The sequence below is a fragment of the Anser brachyrhynchus genome (assembly GCF_964034855.1).
Source record: "Anser brachyrhynchus genome assembly, chromosome: 8".
NCBI lineage: Eukaryota > Metazoa > Chordata > Aves > Anseriformes > Anatidae > Anser > Anser brachyrhynchus.
In genome coordinates this window covers 8,502,549-8,517,414 of record NC_137702.1, presented here as the reverse complement: position 1 = coordinate 8,517,414, position 14,866 = coordinate 8,502,549, and positions in this window count along the sequence as shown.

Genomic DNA, 14,866 nt, shown 5'->3' with positions numbered 1-14,866 from the left:
TGGGGGCTTGTGTCCTTGCACTATGAGTTTTCAGTAAATGCCAATTGCTATCCTATGGCTGCAATTAAGAGCTTTCACCCTCAGTGACCCATAAACACATGCCCTAGGACCTTTCCCCTGAGAATTTCAAATTACTTTACCAACTGACTTAAGTAAAAACGCGGAGTGCCTTCAAAGCCTATCAGTATATTTCCTACCCAAAGTGCAAGGTTCAGACTCTGTTTATCCTGCTCTGCCCAGGACTTGCTCTTTTTGTTTTGCACTGAATTTCTTTCCTGTTAGACATTGTTCATGAGCCAAAGTTTTCTTTGGAACGGAGAATGGGAAAGGACCACCTGGGTTAGGAATTCCTGTCCTCTGGAATTGCAGGCTGCTGTGCCAGTTTCATCATTTTTTCTCAGAAAAGAGGTATGCAGTGCTGGCTGGGAACATGTACAGATTCCCTTCCTTTTTGGTACTAGCTGGATATGGGCACAGAGGATAACCTCCATCCCAAACAAGATGTATTACATGTATTACAAGATGTATTACTAATAAATTAGTTAACAGTAGATCCACCTAATCGTGGCGAGGCTAGGAGTCCTACGAAAGACAACAGGGTAAGTCTGGTATTCAACCACAGTGCTCTGTAATCCCAAGAAAGGAAGGCAGGTGTGAGGGAGGAGCAGGACTAGGTCTACAGCACTTGTCATCCTACAGACCACTCCTGGTGGGCATATGGAGAGGGAGCAAGGTGCCCATGTGAGCTGCTGTGGTCATGTCTGTGTCTTGTCAGAGCCAAGGAGCGAGGGCACAGCACAGGCGTGTCAAACACATTGTCAGAAGGTGCTGAAGTGGCTGGGTTTATTTTAATCTGGAAATATGGCCCTTGCTGCCTTTTATGACGTGCCAGTCTAAGCTGCCTCTGGCAGCTGTGAGAATATTGGTTTTGGCAGACAGCTGCAAGGAGCAGCAGACGGGAAGGAGTCAGCAGCAAATGTGATAAAAGGAGAAAGTTGCTGATGCCAGGAGGAAAAGCACAAGGTCCCACTGATTACCAGAAACCCTACAGAAGCTGAGTGGAAGAGGAGGTCTCCTTGGACACTGAGATGGATGGGCAGCAAAAGACTAGCCTTCTCTTGACCTAAGCTGAATTGCTCCACTGTACATGTAAGATGCCACACTGGCAGGAGGGAAAGGATGTTCCAAAGGGGAAGGGCAGAACTGGCAGGAGATGCCAGGGAAAGATTTTTCTCCTTACCTGGCATTTGGCTGAATCGAGCCTCTCAGATAAAATGGACTGGACCCAGGTCAACAATAAAGGGAGACACATGTATCTGTGGGAGATGAAGATGTCCGAACTGAAGGCCAAAACCATACAGGTGTGCTGGTTGGTACTACATTAACAGGTCCAGTGTTTCCCAGCACCAGAAATTTATTGAAAAACAAACCGCCTCTGTCTTAAAATTACAACCTTCCTCCTCTGTGGTTTCAGCGATGGGCTCTTTTTGCCAGCTAGATAACACTCCTTGGGACCACAATTTTTTATGTGCTTTCTGCTCACAAAGATGGTGGGATGTGTAAAAGCTCCCAGGTCCCTGTGAATGCTAAACAGCGATGATAATGTGAATGTCAGTGAAATTCCTGCCATTCCTTCTCCAACCAGTTGGCTGTAATGAGAAGGCTTATCAGAGATGCCAAGAATGGATCCCTGGAAAGAAGAACAATTTAGATGCCAACACAGGAATACAAGTTACTTTTTATTATTGTGGTTTCCAGTTACATCCAGAAATGCGAAATTCCTAGCTGAAGGACTGCTCACCCAGTGACTGCCTGGTTTGTGCTTGAGCCCCCAAAGCCTGGATGGATATAGCAGCAAAAGGTAGCAACTGCCCATAAGTTCACCACAGCACACCCTGCGGAGGGGAAAATGCACGCACTGAGATTGTCAGAGTGAGTTTCTCTCCTGAATGAATTCCAGGCACTTGGCTTTGACTTAAACCAATCCACTGGGAGGCTTCGCCCATAACTCCATGTGTTCCCCAAAATGTGCCCTTTTTATACATAGTGGGTTAATTTTGCTTGATAATGCATTTCCTATTTCTGATGAGGGCCAGCAAAGGAAAGTGCTGGAGGAGTCATCTGAAATGGCGTTCTACTATTTTCAGTGTAAGGAAAAGTAGAAAACATCAGGTATAGAAGCTTTTTGTTAGGATACTTCTAGCCCAGCTTTGCAAAATGAAGACCTTTAGGGGAGAGTCAAATAAATCTCTGAAGCATATATAACTTATCCAAAACAAAAGCACACTCTGAACCTATCTGAGATATGCCTGTGACTGGCTTTCAGAGAGGAATTTACAAGCTCGGAGCAATTTATAGCCAAGAGAACTTTCCAAGAAATAAACGTAGAAATAAATATTTACCTCCTTTCTCCAAAGTGTCATACTAAGTTTTGTGTTGAAATAATTATCTTCCCTTTTAAGTGGTATTTATTCAGAGATCTATGTGGCATAAAAATGCAGTCCAGATTTAAATAATAGACACCTTGTGTTGTTGTGCACAGATGAACACCATGAGTGTTAGTTACCTCTGGCCTGTTAGATCTGTCACTTTGTGGTGGCTCTGGAGAGTGTATCTGGGAATATAATAGATGTGGTAAAGTTTGTTGCTTGTGATACTAAATCAAAGTAGTTTGGAGTTTTGTATTGCTGAAATGTTTGCTAATGATCTAGATGGAAATAGCATTCATACCACAAGTTAAAGACCTGGTTGGTGGTTTTCATATAGTTAGGCACACTAGCCAGGCATCCTTTTTTCCCAGTAATTCCAGGCTTGTGAACAATTGATTTAAATAAAATAAAAGTCACTGTTTTGAGCTGACAAGAAACTATGTCCCCCGCTATTTTCCAAAGACAACCAACTTCCTGAGAAGTTTCCTACATCCCAGTGATGTTTTGCGTATAGATCTCATTCTAACATTTCTTTCATAAGAAAATAAAATAGAAGAGAAGAAAAAAGAAAAGAAGAGGGTGAACTGATTATTGTTATACATTTTTTTCTTTTTTCAACACAGAGCTCTGATGTGCATGGCTGAGTTAATGTGTCAGTAATTTCTAGAGATCTGGTTCATGGCATGCTGTTGTTATTTACTAGGGTATCACAGCAGTGCCACACCACAGCAAGTTTCAGTTGTGCCAGCTGGTACATGTGCACCTGGAGAAAAATCATTCCAGCTGCAGCACTGAAACCAAGAAAGTGGCAGAGGGAAGACCACGTAATGGTGGCTACGTAAAAGAGAATCCATCAGAAAATGACACGGATGATGAGAAGGACTGAAAATATAACTTATGTGAAAAAGATTGACAGAACTTGGATTGTTTAGTCTAGAGAAAAGACAACTGTGAGACAGTTGTGATAACAGTCTTCAAATATGTTAAAGGCAGCCACAAGGAGGGAGGTGATGAACTCTTCTTTATATCCACTGGGGATAAAGCAAGAAGTAGTGGGCTTAAATTGCAGTAGTGGTGGTTTGGGTTAGACTGGAGGAAAATCTTTTTAAGGGAAAGGAAAAATACACAGGGATAGATTTCCCAGGAAGGGTTTGGAGTCTCTGCCACTGTAGATGTTTAAGAGCAGGGTGGAGGAAGATATGGTTGGTAATGTCTCTCAAGGTTTTTAGCTCTATAGCATGCTTTATGATTTTCAGAATTAAAGCATAGGGAACTGAAGTGATTTGCACAATGGGCAACCTTGAGCAGGACTAGAAATCAAATATCCTGAGTTTATCAGCTTACTGAGTGAAAAGAGAACAGTGTCAGGGAATAATATTAAAAACAATTAACCAACAGCTTCATGTCAAATAATAATAATAACAAGAACAGCAACAATAATAAAAAAATAATGATCCAAATATTTACATTTTGAAGATTTAGGAATTTTGTTCATTTGTGCTTTTAATGAAAACTGGCCAAAACACCATAAGATTTCCAGTCTGTAAAGAATTCCAATATTTTCAAATGTCTTTATTCAGAATCAACTTCTAGATAATATGTTCCATTCAGTGGTGAAATGCAACGTTATGTATGAAAGGATGAACACAATAGTATACTGTTATAACTGATGTGTAATATATGTTCAAACAGCAAATCAGAATGTTATCACTGACACATAACATTTTAGCGTTTAAAGAACAAAAGGAAAGAAATCAAAATGATTAGTTGTTATTCCCCTCATGCCAAAAATGTAGCTGTTAGTATCAGAATGCTTTGCTGAGCCAAGCTGGATTGAAATCTGCCTATTTCTAACATGACACTATGCACTGAAGTTTTTTGAGCAGCCTTGTTCACGTATTTTCCATTATTGCCATTTTCTATCATTGCTTGAACAGTCAAAGGGGCCAGAAAAATCATGGGGAAAAGCAGCTCTAACTGGAAGCAAGGTTACCTGATATAACCCCAAAGGACCTGCTCCCTTGACATTTCCAATCAGTGAAATTACTGAGCTGTCATCTGTTTATTTTTGTATCAACATGTTCAACACAATGAAGTCAGCTTACCCTTCTGAAAAGCCAAAGAACTGTGCAGGTATCCACTGAACATTCAATTTTAAAACACATGCAGGAAACATGATAATATGAACAGAAATGTCTACATGTGGATGGCTTGCTTATATTTATCTGGGTGGTTTTCTTGCTGTCCGTGTCTGTATTATTTTGGCCTTCACAAGCAATCACAGAAAACTAACGCACTATTGGAATAACATTTTATTTTAATGTCTTTATCTGTCCACCTCCACAACCAGATGTTATAGTAAGCAGTTAAGACCCTGATTTAAGGGAGATTCTTTGAGTCATGTACCAAAGATTGATAAATGCTTGGGTTAGGAACAAATACCCAGAGGTTCCCAATGACTGAAGGGCAATGTGCATGCATAGATGGGTGGGGTCAGTATCAGCATGGTTGCTCTTCCACCACACAACCCAGACTGTGCAGCACCAGGAACTTGTGACATGGGGACCACAGTTCTCTGCCTGTACTGGTTGGGAGGTAAATCCATTCCTGTCTGAGAAGGATCCCACATGCATGCACTCCACAGTAGAGGGTAAGAGTAGGAGAGCCTGAGGACCAAAATTAGGAATGGACAGTACTGTCTTTCTCTGTGCAGTAGCTATTTTGCAGAATAATTTAATTCATCAGCCAGCACCTTCCCCAGCCATTAAATCAACTTCAGAATGGTTCCATTGTAAGGCACGTACCCCACATGTGGCACAAAATGTACAACGTGCACAAGTCCTAAGTTGCCATTAGTGCTTCAAGGGCCTGACTGGCATATTGTCAAACATTTTACAATTTAACAAGTTGCCAAATACCTTCTAATTAAACAAACCGTTCCTTGCTTAATGCCAAACAATTAAACAGGTTTATAGTTTCTAATCTAACATTGCATCTGGTTTAAAGGTCTGTTTAAAATATCAGAGCCTTCTGATCATCTAATGGCAGTTGAGAGCTGATGATGGAAATGGTTGGCATTTGACACATCCATGCCACAGTGTCTGGAGAATTCGTGTTCCTTCTGTTTTTTTCTTCCCTCCGTGAATTCATGACAGATTGTGCACAGAACCTTTAACGCTTTGACTAGGTTTGGAGAATCACCTCCGGTCCTCAATATAAATTAAGGTTCTTCTTTATTTCTGAGAGCTTCACTCCAGGGATTACGAATGGGAGCAGGATTTGGTGGATCATTCTCTTGGACAACTGCAGGTACCCGTGGCCTTTTTATGGGCCGGATTAGGAAGTACAACTAGGCTAAGTTTGAAAAGCCTTTTGGTGTCTACGGTGACTCATTTCAACATCCAACATGATCCACCTTATTCCAGACTGACACATCACCATTTGCAACATCTGAACCAGACCGCATAAGAGGGAAGGAGAAGAATCACTGAGGCTCTCTGGAGAGCTGAGTTGAGGAGAGAGAGAACATCAAAAGTGATCCTTGGATGAAAGTTGAAGACAATGGCTTGCACCTGAATTATGAACAGAGCTCAGACCCATGGTGGTTAGCAAATTTTGAAGCCTGTTGATACTGGAATTATAATTTATTAGCAAATTTCCCAATAGTCAGCACAGGAGATGAAACGAGTTGTTTTTCACATCTGTGGCAACCAAATGATCAGGTTCAGCATCATATTTATTCAGTGATTCTTCTCTTTGCTGTACTAAAGAGCTTCAGGAATGTCTTTGCAGCACATTGTTACCTTCTATTGTTAATTGCCCATCTTTTCACAAAGATATTCACTCAGGTAGAGGTTTAAGTCAAAGGGGAAGGCAAGCCAGCACACCAAACCATGAAGAAAACAATGGTTGGTATAACAGCTGGGCAAGTAACTAGAAGAGACAATCTCTCTACAATCAGCCAGACCCAGCTCTATTTATGCAGGTGTAAAAGAGCTCTTGCCATTGGAAATAGAGTGCTCTCATTGTGTTACACATTCTTTCCTCCATCAGCATCCTGTTTAAACAGGCTCAGTGAGAAGGGGGTGTCTGCTATTCATTTGCGGATGCCTTGTGATGATATGAAACATAATTGTATAATTTATGCAGAATAAACCAAGGAATGACTGCTGTTCAAGGGAACTTGCAAGGCCCCAAAGTACTTGAAATATTGGAGCAGGCAGAAAAGATAACAAAGCCTGATCTTTTTGCTACTCCTTTCGTAAGGGCTGCTCTCATACAGGGGGAGAGGAAACAGCCAAAGAATGTGATTCAGATGTGCTTGCGTATTGCTGGAAGAGAGAGAAGCACAATGGCTTTGCAAACCTATTGAGAAACTCCACCAAAGCCAGTGTACTTGCGCTGGAAATGAATATTGGCCCCTGGACTCTTCTTTCTGTGCAGTGCAGCTCTTCAGATGTTTGTCAAAATGAATGTTCAATTGTTTGTTTGTTTAGAGCCAACAATGTCAGGCTTCACATTATGACCCTGCTGTGCTTGGCTTGTTCATGACTTCTCTGCCCGAAATCATTTAGTTTTTATTTAGCTGGAGAAGGGAGAAGGACGTTGGAGACTTTGCTTTATCTTGTAAGGCATGATTCAAGCTTCAAATGTTAAATCTGGGGCTTGGCTCTGAGGCAGGTCAAAAGAGAATAGCTTGGAATAAACTGCTGACGTGGAGCCTTGCTTTCTATGTAATGGCAGGATGTTTTCATGCCATGAAACTATGAACAAGTCCTCTAGAATTACTACAACGTTACCTTCCAGAGAGATTTTCTGGCTTAAAACTAAGACCTCCTGATTCTGACTTCCTGTGCAGTAATGCTATCACTACATCGAGGTAATAAACTCCCAGGCTTTTCATGTCAGTATGATGATTCAGTTTACAAGAAATTTTAAGCTGCAAGAAAATACTCAGAAATGAACATGCAAAAAGCAAAGTGTTTCAAACTGCACTTGATATGCTGTTCTCACACACTGGCTCCATTCTTGTGAGAAAACAAACAAACAAACAAAAAAAAACAACTTTTTTTCTTGTTGTTCAGCAGCTTCCTTCAGAAAACATAGCTTGCTCAGTCTTTTTCCATTAATTGATTTCAACTTAATGACTGTTCAATGCTTGTAACAACACAATGTTTGTTCAAGGTACAGCTCTGAACTAAGCAGAATGTTAGGTGCTCACTAAGAGCGAGTGTCAAAATGATAGTATTTACAACAAGGATAGAGATGGCCTTTTCCAGTCAGATCCATTAATGAAACTCATCAGAATGTGGTGTTACTTGGCAAAATAAAACACCACGTCCTTGCTCTGAGAAATATATATGTGTTCTGACGTTTTCAGAACACCATAAAAGGGACATTTGGAGTGTTTTGCAATCATGAGAAATAATGGCAGTAAAAATACGCTGATTTTTTATTAAGAAAATATGGTCATCCTAAGTAGTAATGTTGTTTTGGCAGCTGTCTTAGAAGGACCTGAAAATATTCATTGCTAAAGCTCTCAGCATCCCAGGGAGGTGGGAAAATAACTTGCTAGGGTAAAATTTGTTGCATTAGTGGCATTCCCAGATATGCCCACAGTCACACAGTGCCTTGAGGACTGGGTCAGAGACTGGAGTGAACAGTACGGATCAGTCTGTCCTGCCTGGTGATATTGTGATCTAAGCATTGTTTCCCTTTGGTTTTAATTTGGACGGTTCATGTAAATCTGAGCTGAGTGACCAATCTTTGCAGGTTTGTCAGAACAGAGAGCAGGATAGATCAGAACCACGTATTCCTTATATTGCCATAATGCTACTTAGGTCGGAAGAGAACTCTGGGGTCCTCTGGTCCAAAATCCCTTTCAAAGGTCGCTCAGGGTCCTGTTGAGCTGGGTGCTGAATAGCTCCAAGAATGGAGATTTCAAGGCTTTCTTGACCCCCTTTTCAGTGTTTGATTACCCTTGTTACTTTTTCCTAATTCCTATCATATCAGATTATCTCTTCTTGCAGATTGCACCCATTGCCTCTTGTCCTGTCTTTGTGAACCTCTCTAAAGAGTCTGTCTTCCCTACAGACTACCCAGTAGGTATTTGAAGACAGGAATAAAATCACTCATTAGCTTACTCTTCCTAAGATTGCATCAATGGATTTCCAAAGTTTTCTTGGAAAAATATCATTAAGCTCTTGCTCTATTCATATTTCCTTCCCCAGGCATCTACTGTCAGCTCTGCAGGGGAATGAATGTCAGCCTATGTGGACCATTGGCCTTACCACTATTGCATTTATGTATCCTCGGAAAGGACATACATACGCTGACTCACACCCTCAAAGCCTTTCTGTGAGCTACAAGGTTGTGATTGCAAGCGAGCAAGATGACTTAACTGCTACCAGTTGTTTTAGATGTTTAAATTTTCCTCATGTTTGAAAGCCAGTGCAGTGCAGATGCTTTTAGGATCAGGTTCCTTGCAGATTGAATTGCCCTGACATCTGCAAAGTGACTTGCTTCTCAGTGTCTGTTTCAAATTCAATAAAGTTTACAGTAGCCATATCTGACCACAAAGTGCTCCTATCAACTTCTGTGCAGTCCTGGAGCAAAACCCACCTTTCTATATCTTTTTTTTTCTTTTTTTTTTTTTTCTGGGGTTTAATTCTCACACAATCTAGGATGCTACCTAAGTATTCAGCAAATACCACAAGGTTATGGAACGGTATTACTAGATGCCAGAAATATGCAATAAAATGAGTGAGAAAACTCAGGATGCACCTTTTCTGTTTACAGCTTCTTCCGCTCTGCTGTTGTGATAAACATCATAAAGAAGTCTTTGTTAGAGCAGTTCTCTAGATATTCTGAAAGGAGGTTGAATTGGTGAAACACTGCACTTTGCTTAAAAACCAGAAACATGATTCCTGCAAGGCTTCTGTATGTTTAATGAATTAAACAGCAGCAGGGCACTTCTCTGCTTCAGCCAGACTGGTCTTCTCTTCCACGGGGACCAGCGTCATCTCCCTCCTGTGAATCACATTCAAAGCCATTCAAAAGGTGTAACAATTCTGGTATATGTGTCATTGATGCAATAAAAGTGGCCACCACTCCTGTCTAGTATTGTCATCCAGATAACTGACAGGCGGAGATGGGATGTAAGGCTACGTGGATTGATGTTGTGCTACATTATGGCTGAAGTTCTCAGTTCATAACCTTCCTCTATAATTTCCTTTCCCTTTCCCTTTCCCTTTCCCTTTCCCTTTCCCTTTCCCTTTCCCTTTCCCTTTCCCTTTCCCTTTCCCTTTCCCTTTCCCTTTCCCTTTCCCTTTCCCTTTCCCTTTCCCTTTCCCTTTCCCTTTCCCTTTCCCTTTCCCTTTCCCTTTCCCTTTCCCTTTCCCTTTCCCTTTCCCTTTCCCTTTCCCTTTCCCTTTCCCTTTCCCTTTCCCTTTCCCTTTCCCATCCCTAGGTCCCAGTAGATTTGTCTGTATGCCACTGGTTTACTGGGTAGTTCTGGGCAAGCCCTTGCTGCTCCCTCTTTTTCATTTTCCCTCTCCATGAAAACAGACCTTGATTTTATTTTCAATGTGCAGATGGGAATTGCTGCTTATCAGTCTGATGGCTATTATTAGCAACCAGGAATGAGGAGTGATAGCAGCAAGTGAAACAGGAAAAGGGCAAATGTCCCAAATCATTTCCACTGATGACTGTTCCCACTAAGCCTGGGGAGAGGCTGTCGCTCTGCAACAATTCTCCTTTACACCGGTACCAATGAGCAGGTGCTTTTGGTGGCATTGACCCTGAAAGTGGAGGAGGCTACCTCTATAGTGGGATGTATCGTGCTCAGGGTGAAAACTTCTGCCAGTAGCAGGCAAGGTTTCATTAAAGGTGTCAGACTTTGTGGCTTCACTTCCAATCCTCTTGGTAATTAGGCAGGAAACCAAAGAATATGTTGTTGCAGTCAAATTTCTGCCTGATCACCAAACAGCTCAGCAATTTGGTGAAAATTGCCTGGCCCTCCCACATGGAAAAAAAAAATATAATAAAAAAAAATCTTCTCTCAGCATTAACAAGTAAAGGTCAGCAATTTTTAATACCACTAATTCATTTTCTCTCTCTTCACTTGTCCTTCTCCTGCATGCATCTCCTTGCACATTGGCGGACTGGAGCAGGGATCTGCTGAGGACACTTGACACCACATAACTCATCCCAAACAAAAGGGAGGAACAGCATGGGAAGGCCAGGCGGTGGAGAAAAGCCCTTTTTAAGGAAATGCTCAAACACTTTAAAGTGTCTTCTCTTGGGGGAGGGGAATTAGGGAAAGGAAAAGGGAAATCTTTCTCAGCTCTGGGCTCTCACATGTGAATTTTGTGACAGAGATGAACAGAAAGCAGGTGAAGGAATAGATGTAGTGAGAACAGAAAGCATATGGGTAAGGAGAGCTCAGCACCTTTCTCACAAACCTTTTTCCCAAGAGAATGAGCTGCTGCTGATTTTGGCTGTCAGCAGTGCTGGGATTTACAAGGTGCTGCTGGGCTTTCTCATCCTAAGTCAAAGCGGGATGCAGCAGCACACCATCATCCTTGTCATGGCCTAATGAAAGGACTGGCTAATTGCCTAGTGTGGGTATTCACGAAAAAGTGTTTGCCTGTTTTATGTGTTATATTCTTTAAAGAAGTGAAATGCTCACCTGGTGCTCAGTGGTGGGGAGTGGAGGAACTTGCATTAAATCTTTTTCTTTAGAAAAAAAAGTGCGAGATAGAGTTGGGCCAGACTTGGCTTATTGGGGTTTCCTTCCTCTTCTTTCTGAATTTACCTCAGCAGAGATATTTTTGTTCCTCACTAGCTAGCAAAATGTCGTCAGGATTATTTTCACTCTGGGAGAAGTGGGTGTGATGTATGTTTATTTTTGAAGAATGTCTGTATTGCTGTCTATTCCTGAGTATGGTTGAAAACAAGCAGCGGGAGTTGGCTTCTTTGCATGTGGTGCTGAGCCTCTTTCTGCCTGCAAAGCCTCTGCTTTCTCTTCCCTGCCGTGATGCTACTAACTCTCCCCCAGCTGTCTCTGGCACTTCTCTCGCATCTCCTCTGAGAGCTCCTGGGGCTGTTCTGCTGCTTTGCTCTCAGATCAATCTCCTGCCCTTGTACTGGCCATCCCCCCCCTTGGAAATGCCTCTTGTGCCTCAGCCCCTGCTCAGTCAGATGCCTGGGAGGTGGATCTTCCTTGTCTCAGTCATCGCTAAACACAGACAATTTAAGACCAGTTACTTTTAGCCTGGATGGAAGGTGGCTTCCATGTCCTGCAGCCTAAGTGGTGCGCCTGCAGCCTTACTTGTGTGATAGGTAAGAGGAAGCAGAACAACAGGGTTCATTTCTGTGGAGCGACTTTCAGAGCTGAAAGCGGAAAGTGGTCTGCTGCTCCATGTGGTAAAGTGTGGAGAATTTCATCCGCCAGGATAACACTAACCTGAACAGCGCACAGGTGTCCTGCTCACAAGCCCAGCTCCACAGTGAGAATTTCTTCTCTTCTACTCACAAGTAGTGCGGCCAGCAATGCAGACATAAGCTGAGCATGTTAGTGTTGTAAGCAGGGAGCTGGAGATCAACCACCCAGCCTCAGTCACCTCTCCTGGACATCTTGGTCTACCGACAGGCAAGGCTCCTGCTGACATACAACCACCTTGACAGTTCCTTGCTTCAGTGCACAGACCAGAGTTCTCAGGGGTGAAGGCCCCAGTCCTCACTTCATGCCAAATCTCTTTTGTACCTTGTCTTGTGTGCCAGTATTTTCTGTTATGACATCCAGGCAGCATTTTTGTTCTCTCTCTTCTCCCATAGCTGCTCCAGGAGCCCATTCTGTGTGCTTAAGCCAACCCAAGAGGAACAAAGACAGATGAGGGCAGAGGGCAGAGAAGACATCAGTGACCGAAGACATCAGAGGGGGGAGCTGGAAGGGGAGACAAAGTAGCTCAAAGTACTCTGAGATGCTGAGGTGCCATGGGGACGAACAAGTAGGGGCTGACACACCAGACTGGGGCAGCAGAAAAGCTGTAAAGTGTTTTGGGTGCGATGGAGCAGAAATGATGTGCCAGTTGTTTCCAGTTTCCCAGCAGTGAGAAGCTTCATGACTTAATTCAGGGAATATTCAAGCAAAAGGCCTGAGTGCACTCTCCTGCTCTGGACTAAATCTTGTTCCTTCTCTCTCTCTGCCTTTATTTAGCTAAATCCTGAGCTTGCTGGGCTGGGGGTGCTCTTCAGTATGTGCATAGCCTGCACCTCAATCTCTGCAGAGTGCTAATGAGAGAAATGACAGCTTGTGTTAAAGGAAAATGGTCTGGGGAAGAGCTGGAGCACGGCCACAGGGGTAGCTGTGATGTCCGGGGTGCGATGCACCAATATGCACCAACTCTTTCACTGCCTCCATTTCCTCAAAAAGGAAGGGAAAAAAAAAGCCCAGAAAACACAAGGCACAACTGTGTTATTTTTCCTTTTTGAAAACAAACGGTCTTTTCAATTAGACTGATTTGTCCCTGGGACAATCAATCTGAGGTTTATAAAAGCAAACACTAGAGTAATTAGTTCTATCCAGGAAGAATATTAACTCTGTTTATCTTTGTGTAATTAATCACTGACCCTGCCAGCTCTACAAAGCCTCCTTTGCACAGATGGGGCAGCGAAGGAGGGGAGCTGAGGGCAGGAGCGGGGTGAGCAACACGAGATATCCAGCGAGAGCGTGTCAGGATGCTGTAACACATGCCTTCCCCCCACGCACAAGTGAGATGAGTGCTCACGTGTGAATCCCTTGACACCATGTCCTAGCCCCAGAGCCACGGGGCTGTGCAAGGACCGATGCCCGAAGAAACACTAAATAACACAGTTTGATATCCTCATTCACGTTAACCTTTCAGCTGTGGGGACACACATGGTTCATTTGCTGACGTGATAAGGCAGTGGCTGTGTTTTCCCTGCAGCACTGCAGTGACCAGGGCAGCCAGCAGCCACCAGGTGAGCGAGCACTCGAGCACTCGGATGCCTTCAGGAAGAAGAATCGCAGCCTCTGATCCGGCTGCAGTGACCGCTGCCAAGTGCCACCCCAGAGCTGGCCGTGTGTCAGGGGCTGGTGTTACGAGCTAGCTGTGGTTTACTCTGATCTGAAGCCTACAGGGAATTAAGCAATTCCCAGTCTCCTCCTCTATCCCTGACCTCCTGTTTAACTTTGGAAATGTTTGGATTTATTCAAGTGCTTTTCAACAGCATGAAACAAGATCAAGGACTGGTTCCCTCTTCCCTTACGCTTGGTAGGGCTGTACAGACCATCTCTCCTATGCTGCTTCAGTTAGGTCTTTGATTGGTTTTATAGTAGCAGCTGAAAACACTGGAATGAAATACAAGGCGACAAATATGAAACACTGTGAAAACACATAGCTAAGAGAAGTCAGGGAAAACGCAGCAGGTGTGTGCAGTGGGCAGATGGAAAAATCAGTAATAAGATGAGCGGAACTGATGGGTGTCTTGTCTTGACTCAGATTCAGGAAGACCAGACTCCCTACTGTACAAAAATGTCCCACTTTCTGCCCACAGTCTGTTAACACTTCTGCACTGGTCCCAGTGCTTCCCCAGGAGGATTTTACCATGACATACAGAACACGCCTTTCTGCATGCAAATCATTGAAGCTGCTTGTGAACAGCCCTAAGCTGATCTCTTCTGTTAGGGAGTGAAAAAGCGTCCCCCTTTCATCACCCCGATGCCAAGCTACCTTGCTATCTCAGCCACTCTCAGTTGCATCTGAAGCAGCTGAACCGCAGGTCAGAGGAAATCTGATCGTCCTCTCCCACCTCCTACCCCGAGCTGATGCTCATTAAGGTGAGGTATAGCTTTACCTTCATGGGACACCCCTTTCGCTCTTTATCAGCCCTGCTGAACACTAAGCAGGTCACATATGGCCTCTGTCAGCTACACTGCAAATCTTTTGTACCTTTTAATGAAAACATTGCTGGTGTTTTCTTTTTGTCGCCGTTGGAACCCAGCCGCATCTCCGTGATAAATGGTGCCTGTTGATGAGGGAATGCTTCGGCCAGACCCACCACTGCACAAGGACACTGCGCTGATCCAAAACCGCAGCCAGGGGTTGTCTCCACAAGCCCTGGGATGCAGCAGGGGTTTCAGTCCCTCCTAGTAGGTGGGACAACAACAACAAAAACTCCGACAATTTTATTTTTTTCTCCTTCAGGAAGGCCAATTTTCTGTATTAGCTCACATTGTCACGATAGCTACCAAATTACAAGAATTTATATTGACAACTTCAGAACACAAGCCTATTATTATTATTATTATTATTATTATATTTTACAAAGATCTCAATTTTCAAATACTAGAGAGCTTATTTCAGTTTGATATTGGGCTGCACTTCAAAGACCCATGGGAGAGGGAGGTTTTA